Source organism: Molothrus aeneus, chromosome 32, assembly GCF_037042795.1.
Source record: "Molothrus aeneus isolate 106 chromosome 32, BPBGC_Maene_1.0, whole genome shotgun sequence".
NCBI lineage: Eukaryota > Metazoa > Chordata > Aves > Passeriformes > Icteridae > Molothrus > Molothrus aeneus.
In genome coordinates, this window is record NC_089677.1 from 2117859 (window position 1) to 2139549 (window position 21691).

At 39.3% G+C, this 21691-nt stretch overlaps 1 protein-coding gene across 1 annotated transcript in view; it reads left to right on the top strand.

Moving 5' to 3' along the window:
* The window catches only part of SCUBE1 (signal peptide, CUB domain and EGF like domain containing 1), a 192671-nt gene that overhangs the window by 51446 nt on the left and 119534 nt on the right, over nucleotides 1-21691 (top strand). The window lies entirely within an intron of this gene.

Below are 21691 nucleotides of genomic sequence, written 5' to 3' on the forward strand. Positions count from 1 at the left end.
ATCCTTGTCTGCTGCTGTTTTGGACTAGAATAAGCAGCTTTCCCTTTTCTATGGATGTCAGACACGGAAGACAAGTTTGAGTGGAAAGGGAGAAAAGAAAACAGCATAGTCATAAATCCTTGCAATTAAGTGGATTCTCTCAGTGTTCATTCAGGCTTCTGTGACCCTGGAAGCAGTGGGAAGATATGCTAGCAAACTCATTTACCAATAAGCAATACAGAATGACAAAGTAGCAAGATGAGACTGGTGATCAACAGTGCTGTAAATTTCAAAAGGCCACACAAATGCTTCTGAGCTATTTTAAGAGACTAATACTAACCAGAAAATCATGCTTGAATACAGAGTATGAGTTTAGTCATTCTGTTGATAAGAGAGCAAAACATTGTTGTTTTGCTACAACGTAGCATCTCAGAAATGTAGATGTGTTTCTGGCACTGTGTGTCTGCTTAAACAGAATTGTAATGACAAGTAGTGATTTTGACTTTCAGAATCATGAAACTATGGAATATATATAACTGTGGAATATATATACTATGGACAGGTCCACTTTTTAGCATGATTATTAAGCTTTAAGTATTTTGATTATGATAAGAATATGCAATTAAGCTAGATGAACCAGTGCATGTTTGAGGTTGTTATCCAATAGGTTTTTTTGTCATTCTTTAAACCTAAATTGTCCAGATTTCTGTCCACCATAAAGTAACCCTGACACAGAGATATCCAACAGAGCAAGGAATAGTTGCTGGAGGCTTAATGAAAAGCACTTGCAGAGTACTGTACTACAACCATTATTTCAATTTGCACATTATAAAAATTCCCAGCTGTAATAAAAAAAGAATCTAGTTATCTGAGATGGAAGCTAATGAAATAAATGAAAAATGAGACTCTAAAGGCAAAAGTTTATTCTAAGGAATAGTTTCATGGCAGGAAAAGGGTGTGCTTTTATGGCAATGAGGATTACTAGTTTGTCAGAAAGACTAGGGGAGTGGATTTGAATACTGACTGCTGTGGGCATATAATAAATATGCATGGAAAATATATTTGTGTTAACTTGTTTACAAAGAAAATGTCATATAAGATATGGATGTTTAATTTGAAGCAATATATGAAATTGTTTTAGATCTGAAAAAAAACCAAGCAAACTACCAAATAGATGAGTGGGGACTGCAGTGTGTTTTATGAACGAATGGTTTGCAGCTTTTCAAAAGTAAAGTGTCAGTTTACAATAACAGCAAACATTACACTGCAGTGTCATGATCCCCTAACAGAAATACATCAGGTGGGTATGCTAGAGGAAGGAACTGAGATGAAATGATCTCTCTCACTTGCCAGAGGTGCCTGAACTGCAAACAGTAAACATGCATGGTGAGAAAGCAAATGGCTTTTTTAATATTTGTGTTTACTTGCTTTCGTAGCTCTCACTTGTAAGTGCTGCTACAGAAACTGTTGGAACACAAAAATACACATCAATGTATTTATCCAGGATGGTGCCAGGGCTATATTGTGACTGTGCCTCTGTTGGTAAACAGGGCTGGAGTGGACAAAGGCACCCCATGCAGCCAGCACTGCAATCCAAACACGAAGGAACTGACTTGCCAAAGCCCTTTAGCAAGTTTGTTGACTTTGTGCATAATAAGATCCATTCATTGCAGAGTGGTTGCAGAATGTTGGTGTCCTGAACATCACCTAAAGTCCTCCGAAGACTCAGCTAGTCTCAAACCATCAGCCACAAGGGTCTTCATGCAGTTTGCTGCCACCTTTCCCCTCCTGTTTTCAAATGCCTTGGGAAAAAAGGCAGAAGCATTGCAAGGTGCTTAGGAGATGATTGGAGTTGGGATGTGTTCAGAAGAAGGGGAGCAGAACAAAGCCTAAGGATGCCTTGTCTGCAGGCCCAGCTCACCCGTCTCAGGCACCAGCAGAGCTGGTACTGATCACATGCTTGGAGCTCACCAGCACATTCAAGTCATGGGATGGTTTCAGAGTTTAAAAAGGGCTTTGGATGTTGAGAGTTGAGCAGAGTTAAGTCCCTTTTTGCATTTAGCAGGCAAAAGAATGGTGTCTTCCAATAAGAGAGATCCTCCTTAAAATTGTAGGCTGCTCTGTGAATTTTCTTCGCTTCCAGAGATGCTCTGTGCTTGTCCCAGTGTTTTTGGGGTGTTTTGTGTCACTGTGCTCCTACCCACAAGTTGTGGTTAAAAGCATATTGCAGCTCATGATGGGGATTTATGTTCTTGTTTCTCAAATGACACGTTGGCTTGTCATCCACAAGTGTTATTATCTCTTGTAGACAAAAAGGATTAATGATCCACAGAGAAATAATAATTTTATACTAGTGAGAGGCCAAGCTGACATTAAAGTCAGAGCAAACCCTGGTGTCCCAGCATTTGCATTGTTTCACTGTCTTCATTACAGGCCTACTGATTTCTTATGTTTAGTCCCAGTATCTTTTCTGGGAGGATGCTATGCCCAGTACAACTTACCTCATTTGTTTTTGCATAAAACTTAATTTTGCTTTGCTGAGTCAGATTTCAGTGCTAGTTTACTCGCAATAATGATGGCAAGAACAGGGAGAGAGAATGGTAGGGAGAATAGATTGTAGAAGTTATGGAGAACTTATCAGTTGTTTATCTTTGTATATCTTAATTGCATGAGTGGGTATGAACACTGGGAATCATACCAGAGACAAGGTTGTGTGTGTTTCCTCATGACTTAAAGAGCAACCTGAATAAAACAGCTGTTACTGACTGTATCATCTCCAGCTCCAGAGGGAGCATGTGTTTAATAAATGTAGATATCACTATCGTACACTAGCTGTGACCGAGTCAGGTTAGTGGGTTACAGCACGTTTTAACTGAATTTGATGATAAACTAAAAACCCTAATTCAAAAAGCCTTGGGGCAGATCCTTAAAGTCCTAATTTAGGAAAGCTGGTGAAAAATCTAAATTGGGCTTAAAAAGTATTAAAGTAGACTTTGCCTGTAGGTACACAGATAAAATAGACAGAGTGCCTGTATCTCCACTGAAGGTCAGAGTGAACTCAATGAAGGCTTGGGTACATCCCATTTGTGTTACAACTACATAAGGTGTTGTGGGCAGGAGCCCTGGCTTCAAACTGCCTCACCTACCCAAATTCCCAGCTGAGCCCCACCCCCAGGGGCAAGTCTCCTAAAGCACAAAGGGTTTTTGCCTAGAAGCAACATACTTCAGGAGCTCTGTGGCTAGGAATACTTCGGGGCCTTTAGATTCCAGCCCTTGGATGTCTACATCTGGCATAGTTATATTAATAACTATGTCTTATGTCTGCTCATCATTCACTGCAATGGTTTTATATAGCAAGTACCAACTAGGCTGAAAAGGCAGGTGAATCAAGAGTGGCAATTACATGTGGAGATGAGAAGAGGTGGAGAAGTACCAGGCTATAGAAGGCTGAAATCATGGTGGCCTCATCAAGTGGTGAAAAAGCTTTTTACACAGTTGTCACTGTCACTTTCAAGTCTGTTAAAACACTGCTTAGCATGGAAATCCTTTTTCACCTCCCCTTATCCCATTAGCTTTAGCAGAGTTAGGGAACTTGACAAAGTCAAGCTACCACAACTTAACAAGATTCTCAAAAACAGCTTGTCTCTTCCTGTAGTAAAAGTGTAGGTTTAGACACTTTCCATAGGAAAAGGAAATGTACTAAGCCACATTGTCTTGCACTTGCTAAGCAAGCCTGTGGAATTGTTTATCGTGCTTTTGCTGATACACAGAAACTTGTTAAACTTGACTTTGTGTTAAACCCTTGTTAATTTTGCAGTAGTAGCATAGGAGTCCATTGGTCATCAAACTACTGAGTTTCTTCTTCTGAGGATTACAAAGCCATCTTTGTTCAATTTTTTTCCTTCCTATTTTCCATGATTTATTTTTATTCTTCATGTTTTTTCTTAGTTCAGTGCAATTTTGTAGTGGTAGAATAATGTGTTAGGACTCCCTGGAAGGAAGCGCTGTGCTGAGTCACTGAAGGAGGTGTTACAGTTGGGATTCTGGGATTCTTTATTCCCATCTCTGGTGCTGATCCCTTGTGGGACTCTGGACAAGAAGGTTATTGTGACTCAGAATTTCTGCAAAGCACTTTAGAGGACAGAGGTGTTTTTTCTACAGAAAGCACAATCATCTCTTCATATTTAAATTCATGTGGAAGGGTGACTTTAAATAATTAAGTGTTGCCAGCACTGTTCCAGACCTTATGAAGTACGAGTTTGCACGAGTTTCTCATCCCAACTATGAAAGCTCTTCCATGATGATGTAACCAGTTAAATTACTCCACCTGAACATGCTTCACCATGGCTACCCTGAGTGCAGGTGTCTCATTCACAGAACAATCCTATTTGTCTTATTTTAATTGGAATCCTAATATGATTGTAAAGGAATGTATGTAAAGAAAATTTTATAAAGGAAATCAGTTCATAGATAAAATAATAAGAAAGCATTTCAGACAGCAGCAGTTTTATCTGGACAAACTTAGTGTGATCTTGGAAGCCTTTTCCTAAAACTGCACACATTATGACCTAAGTGTAATTGAAACTTGTCTCTTTATGTGTTCCCATGATACATTTAGAATAAAATATTCAATTTATTATCTTTCACATAATATTGGAGATATAGATATAGAAAAGCTATTCGAAATCTCACTGTGCCCTGTTAGAAATGTATAACTTTTTAAAACTGTGTATAACCCATGAAAATTGCTGTACTTTCATTTCCAGCATTCTTTGCTCCAGGAGCCTGTGTGAAGGGTACCTTGCATTTTCTTTCTCTATTCCTCTGGAATACAAAGGAGTTTTAGTTTGTCTGGAAGGAAGATGCAACAAGTGAAAATACCTGGTATGAGTAAAAAGTAATTTCTGGTAGACCTGATCTCCCTCTTTTCATACACAACTGACTGATGATTGGGACTAGTAAAATGAAACTGGTGTAAAACCAGTTTAAGTGTAACCTGACTTAGGTTCAGCTGTAAGGGGAAGCAGTAATCATCATAGAATCACAAAATCAATTTTAGGTGAAAGTTTAGGGCTAGATGTGATAGTAAGTAGTCTCACAGGATCCTAGAACAGCCCAGGTTGGAAAGGACCTCCAGCCTTCTGTGGAAAAGGGAGCCTGGATGAAAATAGTGCCCTGTCTGGTCACATCCTGAAAACCACCATCAGCAGAGATGGTGACTCCACTGTGTTCCTGGGGAGGTTGTTTCACTGAATGGTCATTCTCATTGTAAAAATTATATTTCTTGGGTCATAAGATCGATAAAACCTTGGTCAGTGCAACTTGCAACCATTGCTCTTTATCTTTTCTCCCTGTGGCTCCTTGCAAAAAGAGAGCCTCCATCTCTTTGTAGCTGCCCTCTAAGGACTAAACACTATCAAATAAAACTAAGCCTGTCCAAATAAAACTGCAAAAGCAGAGTTTTAAATATCAAAATTCTCAGTACTATTTTGTTGATTTTTTTCCCCTTAGCTTTTCACTTAGGACCTTCAGTAAATGTCAGCTTAAATGCTTAGGATGGAGACAAAGGCATGCTACTTTTGGCTGACAAAAATTTTAAAGGCATCTAAAACCTGAGGCTGCAATCTTCCATTTAAATGTAAGAAAATGGAAGTGTAAATATTATAGAATTGTCAAAGACTGTGTCTGAACTGCAGGAGAGATCCTATCCATGAGAGCAGCTGCAGTTCTATTGCTCAGAGGAGTCCAGACAAAAACCGGGATGTGAGAAAATGTTATGTGACATGAAATCAAGATAGATTTTCAGTATATCCCAAGTTGCAGAGTTAAATACAGCCAAGTAAAGTTGATTTCAGTCCTGTGTTGAGTTCCTAGGGACCAATTCAGATTCGTATCATACTTTCACTCAGCAAAATGGGACCAAGTCTCTGCAAATTCTACTTTGGTTTTTTAGCTCACTTGCCTTCCAAAAGAAAAATCTTTTGTTTCAGAATTTTCTGCGACTTTGGATTAGTTTTAATTCAGAAATAAAACCAAATTTTGTTGAGTAATCAATACCTATTGTTGCTTTGCTTCAGCTGAGATTGAGTGCACTAGAAAAGCAACAGTTATGAAGATACAGTAGATCAGGAGCTAATTGAAACTCAAAGAAAAAGTCTCCCAACACTCAGGAACAAGAGCAGATGTCCAGATTTTGCCAAAATCTGGAATTGAATTCCAAGAGTGTTGTGCAGAAGCTGTCCTTCAACGGGTACCAGATTTAAGAATACTGATCAGAACAGGCATAAATATTTTAAAAAGAAAACAGAAAACAAAACAACGCTAAAAAAATCATAGCCAAGATGAACTAGGAAACATCAGCTGGTAGGTAATCTAGAAGTCATATGGATATAGTGCTTGAACAGTAAATGCACAGTTGAATACGACTGAGTGATAAACTAGGACATGCAGGTAATTTCTCAGTGAGCAAGAATCTAAAATAGTTTAATGGTACAGTCATTGTTTCTGCATGGTTCTGTTGCCAGTGCCTTTTGGTGTGGAAAGGATGAAAACTAAAGGGGGAAAGTTAAGCTGGAGGTGCTCTTGGAAAGAGCAGCTGTTTGAAACAGCCTGCAGCAGCATGACAGCCAGCCAGCTTGCCAGGGGCAGCACAGGATTTGTAAGTCAGATCAGAAATCTCTCCACACCTGCGTGACAGAAAGTGCAGCGAGCAGGCAGGAGCTCAGCAGCTGAGTGACTGGCAGTGCTGACAGGATGGGAAAACTACACGCACGAATGGGAAAACACACTGGAAAGCAGGACCTTAAGAAAAAAATTAAAAAGAGAAAATAGGCAAAAGAGGCTTTCACACTCAATCATTCAATAGCACTGGAAGGGAACCAATGTTCTGTTCATACTGTCTACTTTGGATACTATTATACTAAATAAAAGAACTGACATGTTTTTTAAAGGCCTCTAGCATCCAGTTGACTGAAACATCAGGTGAGAAAGATCTGGGAAGAATAGTACTGGAAAAAAGCTTGCATGCACACATAGCACAACAAATGGACTCTGTTTTAAGTATATACCATATGTTGTATTTGTCATGTGTCTTTCTCTGAATGCAGGGTCTGCTCTGAGTACTATGTAAAGATGCTCAGCATCTTTCATACCTGCTGTAGTCACTGCGTGGCTTGTGGTTTTCACTGTGTAGAGAAATCAGTCACAGACCGTGTTGCAGGCACTGTTCCTCTTTTCTGCTATCCAGGACAAATCTCAGATGTGATCCAGCAGGAGCTCTAGAGACTGGTACTGCTATGTGTTTCTGGTGGTTATAAACCAGGAGAAATTCAAGATATGAATAGCAAATACCTGTTCATAAAAACGGTTAGCCTCCTTGATGTGGCATGCATTTCATTGGTTCTATTAATTATTCAGTTCCATGTAGTTGTGTTTGAGGTTGCTCTGAGCTATTCTGAATTAATTTAGGAGTTAATTGAAATAAGAAGGGAGATGCATGTATTTAATAGTCATATATATTTCAAGCCTAAGAATACTTGCATGCTTTGTTAAATTTTATACCTTAGAAGTCACTGTGAATGCTTTCATAGCAGGAACTTTGTAGGAACACCATGAAATATTTTTAAGAGGAAACAAAAAGAAGAAGGGAGTGAGACAAAGGTATGTCAGGCAAACAGAAAATAAGAGGAGGAAGAGAAACAGCCAGCCAAGTGGGAATGAGGTGAAGAGGAGGAGAATAGATAGAAAATGAAGAGTGAGAAACAACATATGGCGAAAATCCATACTTCTTTTCTCTCCTTAATTCCCTGTCCCACCAGTAACATTTCTTTCCAATGTCAACTCCCTTAGAGTTTTCATTTAGGTAACTTCTCTCTTGTCTAAGCCACAGTTTAGTCAGAGGACAGTCATGGTAGCAGTGTCTTTGGAATCTTTTTTTTTCTCAGTGGAATGGATTGTGTGCTGAGATTTCAAAGTCAGCCTGCAATCATGAGCAACTCATCAGGATGATTTCCCTGCTCTGCTGCTCCCAGGATTCCAGAAATGCAGAAACAGAGGTGTTAATTGTAACAGGGGGAGGAGAGTATCTGAACTATGTTCATTATTGATAAAAGCATTGAGCTTGTGCAGCAAATCAATTAACCTAGGTTTTGTGCACCATGCATAGTATGACTAATCATTTTCCAAAGGCTGTGCCTGATTTATCAGGGCTGAGAAGCTGCAAGTAATCTTTCTTCTCTTGTTCCATCATAAAACATTCCCCTTGTAGTAAAAGCCACAGCACTTTTGGCCCCCTTTGATATGGAGTACCTTCTTTAAAAGTTCTCTGTGTTTATAGCTTGCTAAATCACTGCACATGCCATGTAAGCCCGTGTTATCCACTTCGGTGCTGCAAGCATTGTGTTACACAGCTGATTTACCAGAGCTGGCAGATTTTCTGCCTACACTTTACATGGGCAGAGGATGGAAAAATAGCTGCTATCTTCAATCCATATCAAACTGCAAAGTGCTAGAAAGGCCAAAGCTAAGAGCCTTCTTGCTAAAACATTAATTTTTAACAGAAATCCACATGATCAGTGTTGGCATTTCAGTATTTAGTGTAATGAGGATTGGTTATTTAAACTGACATTTCCTTGTAAGGCTACAAATGCCAAGATGAGGAAGCAGGAATGTGCATGTTCTTATGCTGTGTATTTCTTCTCCTTCTGCTTCTTCAGAAGTGAACTCCTAGTTACTTGCTTTTCTAATCACTAATTGGCTAGGGGATGTCGTAGGAGTTTACAAAAACTACCTCCATTTTGAAAGAGGACCTACACTATGTGCTGTAACTTACAGATAAGAGGGACAGAAAAGTTAAATAATTTGCTTAGAGTTACACAGGAAGGCTGTAGAAATCACAAGAACTTTCCAGGAAAACTGTGAAGGGATCATTTGTCAGTACATGCAGTTTAACTGATGCTGTGTTGATTTCACCAAATCTGTTTTGTTAAGCCAAGTGTCTGTTTTTATGTATGCTCCTACTATGAATAGAATGCAGATACCCTGAACCCCATTCTGTTGGTATGTTATTTAATTTATCTTTCATCCCTGGTGCACTTTAACATCAGTGATTGATAACTTATGTGTACATGTTTGGAGGTCAAAGTGTAGCACACGGAACCCAGTGGATAACAGTGGATATCACAAATCCTGTTCTCTCCCGCCTTTCCTTCCCACATTTTTGTTCGCTTTGTTCTCTATTGGCTCAGTGTTGTAAATTGAATAATTCCTGATGGTATCAGGCAGCTTGACTTCTCAATGAAATTCAGGATGACTGCTGACTCTCTGCACTGTGCCTTTGTACTGGGAAGGAAGCAAAATTGGCATTGGAAATGGATAGGTTCTGAGAAGTGAGGAGGAATACAACCACTTGAACAAGCCAATGAAATGTTGCCAGCATTATTTTTGAAAGAAGTGTATTCTCTCACTAAGCCAGATTTTGTTCTCTGAAGTTGATTTTTCTGTTTTTCTGTGGTGGCATTAGTAGTAGTAGTAGTAGTAGTATTTAGGCGTGCAGACATTGTCATTGGCTGTGTGTGGAGTGGCGTTTAGGTAGCCTTGTCTGTCTCTATGGGTGGCTGTTGTATGGCACTGAGAATCCATGAAGCCTCTCATCGGGCAGAGAGGCTGCTGCAAGGAGCAGCTCAAACATGGAGCCTGATTTGCTGGGTGCAGGAGGGTGTTCCTGGTAGTGTCTCTGAATCCAGTTTCCTTTCACAGGTGAAATATTTCAGTATTGGGGGAGCTTTGCAGGAAAAAAATGAGCAGAACAAACCCAAAGGGTCCTGCTAGCTCTGCTGAAGGGCACATCCAGGCAGTGCTGGAGGTGAAACTGGCCTGCCTGAGCAGCAGCTGTTTGTCTGCCTGCTCTTCTACAGGACTGGGATTCTGCTCCTCACCTTTCCAGACAAAATGCTTTCTGAGCTCCCTCTAAGCTTCCCAGGAAAAGCTATCATTTGGCCTAAATGCTTACTTAATGGTAATTTAATTGTTCTGCTCTAATCTGAGTCTGAAAAACATATCATAAAAATACAAACAAACCAGTCATGAGCTGTTTTAAAGTAGGAGTTGTAGTTTCCTAAGCTAATCTGTGTCTCATACTTGAGTCCTGAGTAGTACATTTCCCTGGAGATTTATTTTGAAACTGCTGCTTGTGTAGATCTAAACAGGACTTTTGAGCATTTGGCATTAGTTCAGAATACCGTGTGCTGTTCAATCTTCCTAGAATTCCAGAAGGAGATAGTGAGCTGTCATTGCTGTGCTGTCTCTCAGAGAAGCTGACCACTTATTGGCTCAATGAACATTGAATAATCTGGAGGATTGCCTATCAGGAGCTGCCAAAATGCTCCATAAAACAGTCTCACAACAAAGTAAAATGCCAGAAAAACAATAAAATCAAAGAACACTAGTTGTAATACTGAGTAATTAGAGCCTTTAAAAGGATCTTAAGGATCCTCCCTGGTGGGAGCAGAAGAGCTCTTTTGTGGTTTTTATGTTGTTTTTGTTGGTTTTATGCAAAAGGGATATTAGGTGACTAAAGGAATTTTCCTGTTGTCCAGACTGTGGATTTGTTTAACCTAGCTCTAGTGTATATGTAGTAGCACTTCTGAAAGTCCATCAAATTCACTTGTTCCTATTAGCTGTCAAGTGCCTGAACCCAAAATGTAAATAAATATACCCCCATCTTATTTGTATGTCATTTGGTTAAATATTTTTGGGGTTGTTTTGTTTCTTCATTTCCTCCAAAACACCTGCAAAGGCCTTGTTTTCCCTTAGTATTTTTTATGACTCATTTCATGGAGATACTTCTGTACTGATCTATACAAAGTTGAGCTGTCTCAAAAACAACTTTGTGATCAAAAGTGTGGCTGTATTGAAGGACATCTCATTTTTCCTTTTTCATATTTATTCTCTCTTTGGACTTCCACAAGTCCTATTTACAGGCAGAACCAGGATTTCCTTGCTTTCCAGTATGGGATGATGTCAGGAAAAACACTGCTATTTTTTTCTGCTTACCTTGACCACCAATAAATACCACCCAAATTAAAATCCATGTTCAGTGTTTAGCTGATGCTTTTCATCAAAGTATAGAAATCAAATACAACTGCTTATCAAGAAGAATTCTATTTTTTTTTGTGTTCTCACAAGCGCAGCACTATTGACTGCACTGTGTTTAGTCTTCTGCTGACCTCTGGCAAACAGCTTGTAGTAGATTCCTAAGGATTTTCTTCACCTTTCTTTACTTAAATCATTAAAGCCAGGGATTGCTACAAACCACATATGCTGCTAGCAGATCTCATGCTTATTCCCATGTGCAGTTCTGCCAATGCATCTCCATCTTCACTCATTCTGTCTTTTCACCTCCTTGCTCTTTATAAGAAATGGAGCTCCAATTAGTGTATACATGATGACTAGGATGAAATAATACAGCATTTCTGGCCTGTGAAATCTGTAGAGGCCAAAGACTGCTCCAGTCAGTGCTGTAGTGCTCTTTCTGAAGTGGAGATGAGAGCCAAGCCTGATCAGACCGGTTCTGAAGCCCACAGAGTCCCAGCAGTTTCAGTAGGATTTGAACAGGCATCACCAGACAGTGTACATCTGCCAACAGGAGAGATTGAATCAGAAGGTGAAGCAAATCATCATTATTTCTTTGGGTTGCACCATTGCTCAGGTGCAGAAAGTCAGGAATAACTGTGCTACAATTCACTTCCTGCAGAAGAAATTAGCAAATCATTTCACCAAACTATAGGAGAGAAGTGACTCTAGATTCTATGCAGAGCTGTGAGAAAGAGAGTAAAAAGCAAGAAAGAAACCAAGAGGTACTAAGTAGATTAAAGGCAATTCAGTCCTGAAGAATATACTTGCAGAGCAATTACACAGCCTACAACTCCCAAATGCTACTAATGATTGTTATGTTAATGAGAGCAGAGCTATAAACAGGTGATGCCCTTCACTTTGGCACACAAGAGAGCCTGCTAGTGTTAGAGTAAAGAAACTATACTGTGATGCTAAATAAGCCTCAATGCACAGAAAAAAGAGCAGTGATGTGACAGCAGCAGTGTGGTTTGTGTACACAGTGGATGTTTCTCACCCTGAATGTGCCTGCAGAGCATATAGAGTTCTGAGAGAAGCAGGTTCTTCCACTTTCACACCACTATTGCCCTGTAAACATTTCATTCATCTCTGAAGTACAACTTGCAGATTAGACTTCCACTCATTGTGTTCTTGATAGCATTTGGTCTTAAATGGCTAATAACATAGGACTGCTATTTCAGGTGCCTCCACATGAAATCTGATGCTGAGTGCCCCAGAAAAAAAATTAACTGTTTGTGACAGGAATGGGATCAAATTTGCTGCTTTGAGGAAGATGTATTTGCCTACAAATGCCCACTGTATGTCTGTGTTAGGTGCTGGTCCTAGCATTTGAACAGAGAAGCAAGAGAAATGCAAATACTAGTGAGAGTAAAAGCAGAAATTATAACTATGCTTTAAAACGGTCCTTTTGGTAATATTGTTGTTCAGGATTTTGTCCCCTGAGGTAACCAGAAACTGTTCTGATTGCAGGTAACTTTTCTCAAATGGCAAAATATTCATCATTCCCATGTACACCCATCCTTCCTGAGCAGCTCTCACTTCTCCCCTGACCTAGACCCTGCAATATTGCCTTCCAGACTGTGAATCACTCATCTCTCTCCCTTGTGCCCCCACCAAATGTTATCATCACACCCGCTTGAACCCTGACATTTGTTTTGTGTAAGCTACAATCCATGGTTCAGGCTGACATTTTACTCAGATTCCTCTTCTGAACTAAACTCAGGGAAAACACAGCAACATATTTTGTTTGCACAGAATGGCAAACTGTCTAACCATAAAAGCAAGCCCAGTAAAAAGTTTGGAAGTTTTTTCATAGCTAAATAGCCCTTTTGTATTTCAACTAGAAAACAAGCTGGGTTTGGGGTTTTTTTTTCTTCTTTTTGGCCTAGAAAACAGTGTTATACCACCAGTGTATGTATATTTAAAATTTGTGTATACAAATACACATGCATTTCGTAAACACGTTTGCCTAAGCTATCCTTGAAAGCGGCTGCTGTGACCCCACTCCTTGCTTGCTATACCCAAGGGAGGCAGCATTGATTTTCTTCACTGAGTTTTGCAGGCTTTAATGAAAGCAAGGGAGAGGCTTGTGCCTACATTGCAATTTACTTTAATGTACGGGCAGTCTTTCAGACCTTTGTTATTGGGACTATTCATGTGCTTAAGTGTTTTGCTGGATTGAAGCCACAGAGCAGTTAGCAAATTAGTGCACATACCAGGGTAGAGCATTCTATTTCTTCTTCCCAGACAGTTTGCATTTCCAGTATTTGTGTAGGATATAGAGTGACAAGCAGCCCGTTGGCTTTATTAAATTGAATGCCAAAAAATGGGATGTCTTCTCTGTAGTTAGTATTTCTGCATCGCTTTCTGAAAGATCTTGTTCCCCTTTTCTTCCCATTCAAACTCCATTCCCTACAGAAAAAGTCTGGAGGGAAAAAGTCTATGTGGTGGCTATCATTGCCATACTTTATCTTCTGTGAAAGTAGCATTGTATGCATGGTTTTTCCTTGTGGTATGTTCAAACAATGTTAGAAACAAAATTCAGCTGCCAAATTTTTAGAGTGATAGTGACCACAGGTATTCATTGCAGGCTGACAGAAGCTTCTCTGAAAGCATTTGCCTAATTCTGTACTTCCACCTTGGAGTATGGGAGAGTAGTTGTACATCTCCTTTGGAATGAAATTCTGACAGTGGCATTTGAATTGGAAAAACACACCTTTCTACACAGCTTATTAGGCAACAGATGTGTTCTCACTTTGTTAAATTATTTGTGAGCTTCTATATTGATACTTCTTTAGCAGCAAATTGACCAGGTGATTTGAGGACCCCCACTCTCCCACTGGCACTGCTTTTTATGGCATGTGCTCTCAGTCACCAGCTCATTTATTCCACAGCTCTGTTGTATCCTGCTTTCCACTTCTGATTAATATTGGGTGACTTTCTCAGAGCAAGGTCATACCCCAGTAGAGCCAAAAACACCAGAATTCCACCTTGCAGAAAGCAGGGCTGCTGACTGCATCTTAGTTTGCATGTTGACAGTATTTCCTGGCATTCTAGGCCTTTTTCTGTTCTGCTTATATTGCTATCTCCATGCTTATTGCATTAACTTTTAATTCCTGTGTGGACTAGTAGGCCAGAAGTTACTTTAAGACGTGGCTATGCATTGTTTTCTCATGGTGCAGCTTCAGAGGTAGTTACCTATTTTTTTAATAGAGCACCTTTCATCCTGAAATATCCCAGGGTGCTTTAGAGCTGTGATCCTAGGAAACAACATTACCCCATTACCTCTGGACCGAGATACTTGAATTTCTGGGCAGTATGGGATGTTCATACAGCACACGCTGGCTTTTACTTGAAACAAACTGTGATGCTCCCAGTAGTGATGAACACTACAATCAGGGGAAGGGAATGAGGAGCTAGGGCTTGTTTTCCCTTCACCACTTCCCTGAAAAACAACTGGAATTCATCAAGTAAGAGGGTATAGAAACAGGTGGAGGCACAAGTCTCGAAAAACAAAACAAGGCTTGTTGTAGAGAGTGGAAATGCTGATGTACAACCAGGGTCAAAGAGTCAGCAGCAGGTGGACTCCTTGAAGAGGGAGAAGTTCTATATAAGAGAGAAATAAGGAAAGAGGGGTTTGTAGAGAAAGTGAAGGTGCAGGTGGTAACTACTCTGTAAGTAAAGAGAAGAAAATTGGAGCAGTAACTTGCAAGGGATATTAGAACAGATCTGGCAATGCAGTAGATGTTGACCAACATGACATTAATTTAGGAGCTGGAAATAGTGATCCTGATTGTACCCGTCCAACTAGAGATAAGTTATGGTTCCGTGATGAGGGAAATTATCAAGAAAACCCAACAAAAAGAACACCACCTCAGGAAGATAAAACTAGACTGAGATCAGAGAGAGAATGGGATGAGTGATGTTAAAGAAATAGGGTGGGGGGAAGGAAAAATTCCCGACCCTTGCTTGGAAGTCTCCCTTGCATTATCTTCCCTTTTCCTACATAAGAAGAGACCAGAAGTTCCACTATCTCTGTGGGTTAGCATGTCCTTTTCTTCTGTCCCCAAGGGCCCTGAACAGAAGCTCCACTGAGATGAGGCAATGAAGAGATGGGTTCTGGGCAGTGTACATACTTGAGCAGTTGGGCAAGGGACCCTCCATTGTACTAGAGGACACTTTTAAAGAAAGCATATCAATTTTCTATTTCCAGGAACCCACAAGATGCATCAGATTACTTTGATGAGCTTTCCTACCCTCACTGGGATATAGAAGGGAGTAGCCTCTACCCTGGAAAGTTAGCAAAAATCTCTTGGAAGAGGGATGAGTAGTTAATTTTTTTTCGTTTAAATTGCTGTAAATAGCCTCAGTAAAAAGTAATTAGTGGTAAATGTGTTGTATTGTATGTAGTGCAGTGCTCTGGGTTTGTTTAGCTACTGAAAAGTAAAGTGGGAAGTGTGAAAGAAAACATATCTGGGCACAGTAAAATCTATCTGTGGTTATAGAAAGTGTATTGTCATATGCTGATTCATAAAAGTGTAAATCCCTTCATATACCAACCTTATTCTGAGAATCCTGGAACTTTCTGAAGATGTGTTGATATTAAGCACGTAAGGAATAGGTGGTAGAGGGGAGTTATTATCTGACACAGTGTAAGCACTGTGCAATATTTATACAATCATTAAACTCTCTGCATTGGATGGGTCATTTGCTAAGGTAATTTTTGTTCCTTGTGTTCTCAACTGGCCCAGTTGTCAGTACCACTATGACCAATGGGTCTCAGGCTAACACAACTAGTGCCTTTTGGTTTTGAGTCTCTGATTACTCCATTTAAGAAATGGATTTATTCTGGGATGCTCTGAGGGAAAAGGACTTACTGCTGCTTTCCAACTTTAAAGAAAACACAGTCATGCTGCCTTTAGCTGTTCCTGCCAGAAGAATACAGTGACTGTGTGTAGCACCCTCCTGTGGTGTTTTGTGGCTTTTACTGCTACTTTCATTTTATCCTCTGCTCCCTCTTTATCAAAGTTAGTGTCCTGATACTCACTACTTGTAGCTAAGATTAGGACAGAAAGGTCTACCATAATGAGCAATTCATGTCATGCTGTCAGTTTTCCTCATGGGTCTTATTCTTATTTCTGGATACTATCACAGCTTTTCCCCATTCTGCTTGAAATCAGGATTTTAAAAAGATGTACTGCTTTAATCTTCAGGTTTCTGAATGTATTTAGTTTCATGTTAAGAAGGTAATTGAAAGAAGGAAAAGTATTGTGAAAACACAGGTGTAGTATGAGCAAATGTCCTTTATCACATCTTTTAAAATTCCTCATTCTTATTTTCTGGTGGCATCCCTTTTCCTTCATTTCTGACCCCTGGTCAGAACGAGAAATTGTTATTCATGCTGAATTAAGTTTAAAGTCATCATATGGAAGCATTCACCTGAATCGTTCCATTTACTCCAAAAGCTGAACATTTCCAGGGAGCAGTCCAAGCAGCATTTATCTGCTGAGATGCTACTCCATTCCTTACATTCTACTGTATCCTAATCATCTTCATATATAAACCCTGCAGTATCACTCTGCATCATCAATAGAAGTTATTTCTATTGCAGGTAGCTTGTTTGTACTCTCATGTTTTCCACTTGATGTGTGTACAGGATCTCATCATTCATTTCCCCTTCTTCCATTCACCACCAGGAAGGATGTGTGTGTCTCTTGTGTCTCTGCCATAAACCAACTTTACCTCAGAATTACATCTTCATAAAGAAGTGATTTTTAAAAATTTTAGTTAGATCATTCACAGTAAGGACTTTATAATTTCTCTGAAGATTATGAGAAACTGCATGTAGAAATCTTTTAAGATAAGCATCAGAAATTTGATGACACTTCAGTAGCACGGCAACGTAGAAAATTGGGGTGATGTCTGATGTGCCTAATCTAGGTAAAGCACTGCAGTTTTTTGTAGTGTAACACCAGCATTCTGAAGCACTAGAGGTTTGGAGCCCGGGTGTGTCACCCTGCTCTAGTCCCACTGAAAGAGGATAACATCAAGAATTACTGCATCCAAGCTTAGAGGCCATTTTCCTTTTTAGACACAAGGAATAGGAGAGGCTGTGTTAGGGTTTACTTGGCAAGGAATGCAAGAGACTTCTTCAGCTGGGGCTAGAACTGACCAATTAATATTTGACTGAAAGAGCATGAAGAGTGTCTGCAAGCCAGTCAGAATCCTGTGTACATCTACATCATGTGCTGTGGATCAGCACTAGTCCACTTTTTCATGATGATACTTTTAGAGGAACAGCTGAAATGCAGCAATGATATAATAGACTGCTGCTGTTTAAGCCTGTCATTCCTTCAGGTGCAGATTTTTTATTATTATTATTTTCCCTTTTTTCCCTTTTTTTTAAATGGATAAGGTCTGCTACCTCCATAATAAGAACAGACACCATTTTGTATGGGTTTGGAGAACAGCCATACCAAAAGTAGGTTGAACTGATAGGATTTAAACTGTTATCTGTGAGAGAATGTTCCTCCTTTTGTATAATACTAAATTGCTGCTGTGTGTCTCTGTAGAAACAAGAATGGTTAGATGGGTGATGGAAGATAGGCTGACAGAAAAGCACTAATTAAATACTGTTTTGCAAAGCCCTCATTGAAATTCATAGCTTGGTACCTTTGGGGACTTGAAAGCAGGGGAGATGGAAAGATTTCAATTAAAAAGGTATTTGTATGGTTCTTTGTGAAGCCAATCATTGCCTTTTTAATATAAAGCAAGTATCTAATATGCTTTACAAACATCAAATATCTTGCCTTGAAACAATGAGCGTCTTAATAGGTCTCAGAGGAAGATACTTTGAAATAAAACAAAAATCCCATAGATCTAAAATTTTATTCAAATTAAGGCTCTGCCAGTTTTTTTTAACACAATAGCAGTCTTATGTAATTTCTACATTGACTGATTAGAAAATTTGAGAGGAAAAATAAACACGTAAAAAAAGAGTGTTTTTTTAATAACTAGTTATTTGTGTTTTGCTGCAGTTGTAGTTGCCATTTACAGATTTTTAATGTATTAAAAACATGATGATTCCTTTATTCTTGCAATACTTTTAGATTCTTTCCTAATTCAGGGACTTCTGCAGCATGAATCCCTCATTGAATTGGTGTCTGGGCAACAAATAACAGAAATATAGCAATTTATGTCTACAAAAGATCCCCAAGGCCATCAGTTGAAGTCATTTGCAGGAGATACACAGTTCAGAAGGGTTCAGAGAACATGTATTCCATATGCAACTAAATACCATGAGCCACAAAATGCTTGTCAGCAAAACAAACTCAAAACTTAGAGTAGAACCACAAAAGCCTCAACTGTAATTTACCACAGTAAGAGAAAAGCAAAAATCTAGGCCATTGCCAGGTCCCTAGATCCTTGAAGTCATGGGGAGCATGAATGAAATTCCCAGATAACCCTAGAGTTCTGTGTCCAGTTGCAAGAGACAGCAGATTCAGAAAGATTGCTCTCAAAGTAATCTTTAGTTGAGACGTTGGGGCATGGTTTGGACTTGATGATCTTGAAGGTCTCTTCCAACCTAGCCATTCCGTGAATGCTGTGAAACTGATTTCAGATAAGAATTTCTCTTGCTCCTGAATATCCTGGTCAGAATACAAGGAGAGTGCAGCAACAGACAGACATTGGCAGCTGCTTTGAACATCTGTTTTAAGAGCTGTGGAACCCAGCTTGTCTAAGCAGTGTTCTTCACCTTCCATCTTCTCACCCAGTCGTGAGCTCTCTCTCACTTCTACAGATCCAGCCAAAGCCGAGGGTTTTCCACCACACCTCAGAGAATCCCTGTTGCAAGTGCAGATGGTGTAATTCAGAGCAAAGTGCCTGAGCAGAGGCCAGCCAAGGCAATTTTGCAGAGTCATTTGGATCTCATTAGATCTCATGCAACACTCGAAACCATATCTTGAAGCCAAAAAGTTTTCACCCTGTGGATCTCTAGAGCATTGGCTTTAAATGCACAGGGTTTCTTGGCAGGAGCACAAATGGCAGCATATTAAATCAGTGCCCTTTCAAGGCAAAACTGCTCATGAATTTAATAATTTTTGCTGTGTCTAGGTTTGTGGGGACATCTATGATGACACCCCTTCATGGCTACATCATTGGATGCAGCAGAGCACTTGACAGGTTCTACAATAAACACAAATACCAAAAGATGGGCCATTCTGATAAGAGAAATTCTACCTCCCTTATTGAGTGACAGGAGGCTGTAACAGAATGCCTTATGTGAAATAAATTATTTTACCTAATACCATCTCCCCCAAGGTTTGCTCATCAACTCCTTTTTTTTCCCCCAGAAGTTGCTTTAACTTTTAGCTTGATCCACAAACCCATCTAGTGAATCACTTTCTTGATTGTATTTCTGCTGATTTCTTACGTAGAATTGTATGGTTTATGTCCATAAAGAAACTTCATCATGGCTTTTTATCATGCAGCATGATTCAGGAGTCAGAAAATAACTGTGATTTAGGGCCTGGTTGCCATCTCATGGTCAGTGGAATGCTTTCTCCATTCTCATGCCCACACACTACCACAATAACTCTTGCACAGTTGCACGCACATAATTTCCCTGTAAGCAACAATAAAAACAAATGGCATTTAAATAATAACCACAAATTGTATCAATAGTAACAGGTAATAACAATAAATATCACTCCATTATTTTCTTTTATAACTATGACTGCATTTTATTTTAAAGTAACAGCTACTTGAATAGCTCAGATGCTTAGGCTCGCATTTTTCAGTTATGAGGTATTCTCAATTTTTCTTTTTAACAAGTTCTGTGCATAGCTTGAATCAAAACTTATAGTCTCTTGAATTTTTTTTTCACTTTTGGCCATTCATGCTTGATAATTATGGCTGTTTTACATGGGTTTAAACATAGTAAGAACATAGTCTGCCAGTAGCAAAGCTTGTGCATTGTACACTTTGAAAAAGCACACAACTATCACTTAGGTGATGAATATTTTAGCAGAGGAGCTGGCATTGAACAAGATGATGCTATTTTCTTTTTATACCACTGAGGTCTAAAAAAAGTTGTATCACTGTGGTAATTGCAGCACGGGTGGTGAAAATCTCTAATGCAGTGCATTTGTTTTGTGGATGGTACTATGGCCAAAAAGTATATTTAGGTAGCACTGGTGAAGGGCTTGTGGAAAAGTAGTATTAATTTGTATTACAATAGCTTTTAGGTCTGGGTCTATTGTGTCAACTGCTATACAGAGAGAGAGAGAGAGACTGAGAGAGACTCCATTCAGCCAGACAAAAGATGTGTATCCCTGCTTTACAGGCAAGGAAGCTGGTATTCAATGTGCTCCTAGAGAGAGAATGCTGCCTCCTGATTCCTAGCCCACTAGATTCCCAGCCTTCACTAACTGTGTTGGGCAAGAGCCCACAGACAAACTGTTCATTAGTTGAAAAATCATGTTTATATAACCTGGACTGATAAGCAAATTCACTGAGAAATCAGAAAACTTTCTCAGAGAAACAGTAATTTGAGATGAATACATTTACATTTTTTTTGGATGTTGGGGAGAAAAAGGTTAAAATATCTGCTGATTAAAAAAATTATTTTGATTGTCTTTAAATGAAGTTGTTGATGCTTCATTTTGCCAAGCCAACTGCAAAAATATCCATGTGAATGGACCTAAAAGAAACAAAACCCAAAAGTCTTCTAGCCTTAAAGCACAAAGCCATCCTCCCCTATGGATATGATGGAAAGAGATTCTCTGGAGCTTTAGTATTCATGCTGAAGTCATTAATAGCGATGACTATGAACTCTAATGAAGCTGTGATTCAGAGCATTTGAGTTCTGCACATCTCCAGAAGTTCCCAGGAACGCTGGTATTAGGTGCCTAAAGTAAATAGTGCTGATGCAGCCTTTTGCCCCTGAATTTGATGTGAATTCTGTACTGCAACTTCATGTCAAGAGCTGGGAGCATAAGCTTACTTCCACTTGAAAAAGAAACCAGTGAAATCCTCTTATAGGTCTACTAAGGCAGCAAGGAGCAGGACACATTTGTTTCAGTGGCAGTTAAACCCCCACTAAGTAAATTGAAAAGAAATTTGCCTTTTAAATTATGAAATAAAACTCCATTGCACCCCAAATTTTATTTTAAATTGTAAAAATTGGTTTAAAGGTATTGTAAACCATTGCAAATTAGCCTTTATTAAAAAGTATTTGCTGGTATTTTGAATACATGTATCTAACTGCATTCTGTATTATGAGGTTTGTCCAACCTTAATGATCTACAAAAGTGGTTTGTTATCAATCAGAAAACTGTTGGGTGAGAGTAAATGGGATTCAAATATGCAAGTGTGTGAGTGCTAGTTTATGTCTGTGGAATTAGCAGCAGAAAAGCTAAAAAGAATAGCACTTAAGAAATGTCTCATGTGCCTTATGAGTAAAATAATTTCTACATTATCCAGGGAAAGTCTGGAAAGGTATAATCTGTTAATAATGGGAAAAAAACAGAATATGTAGGCCACAGGGAGCATGCCAGAGGGACTCTTCTTAGATAACAAG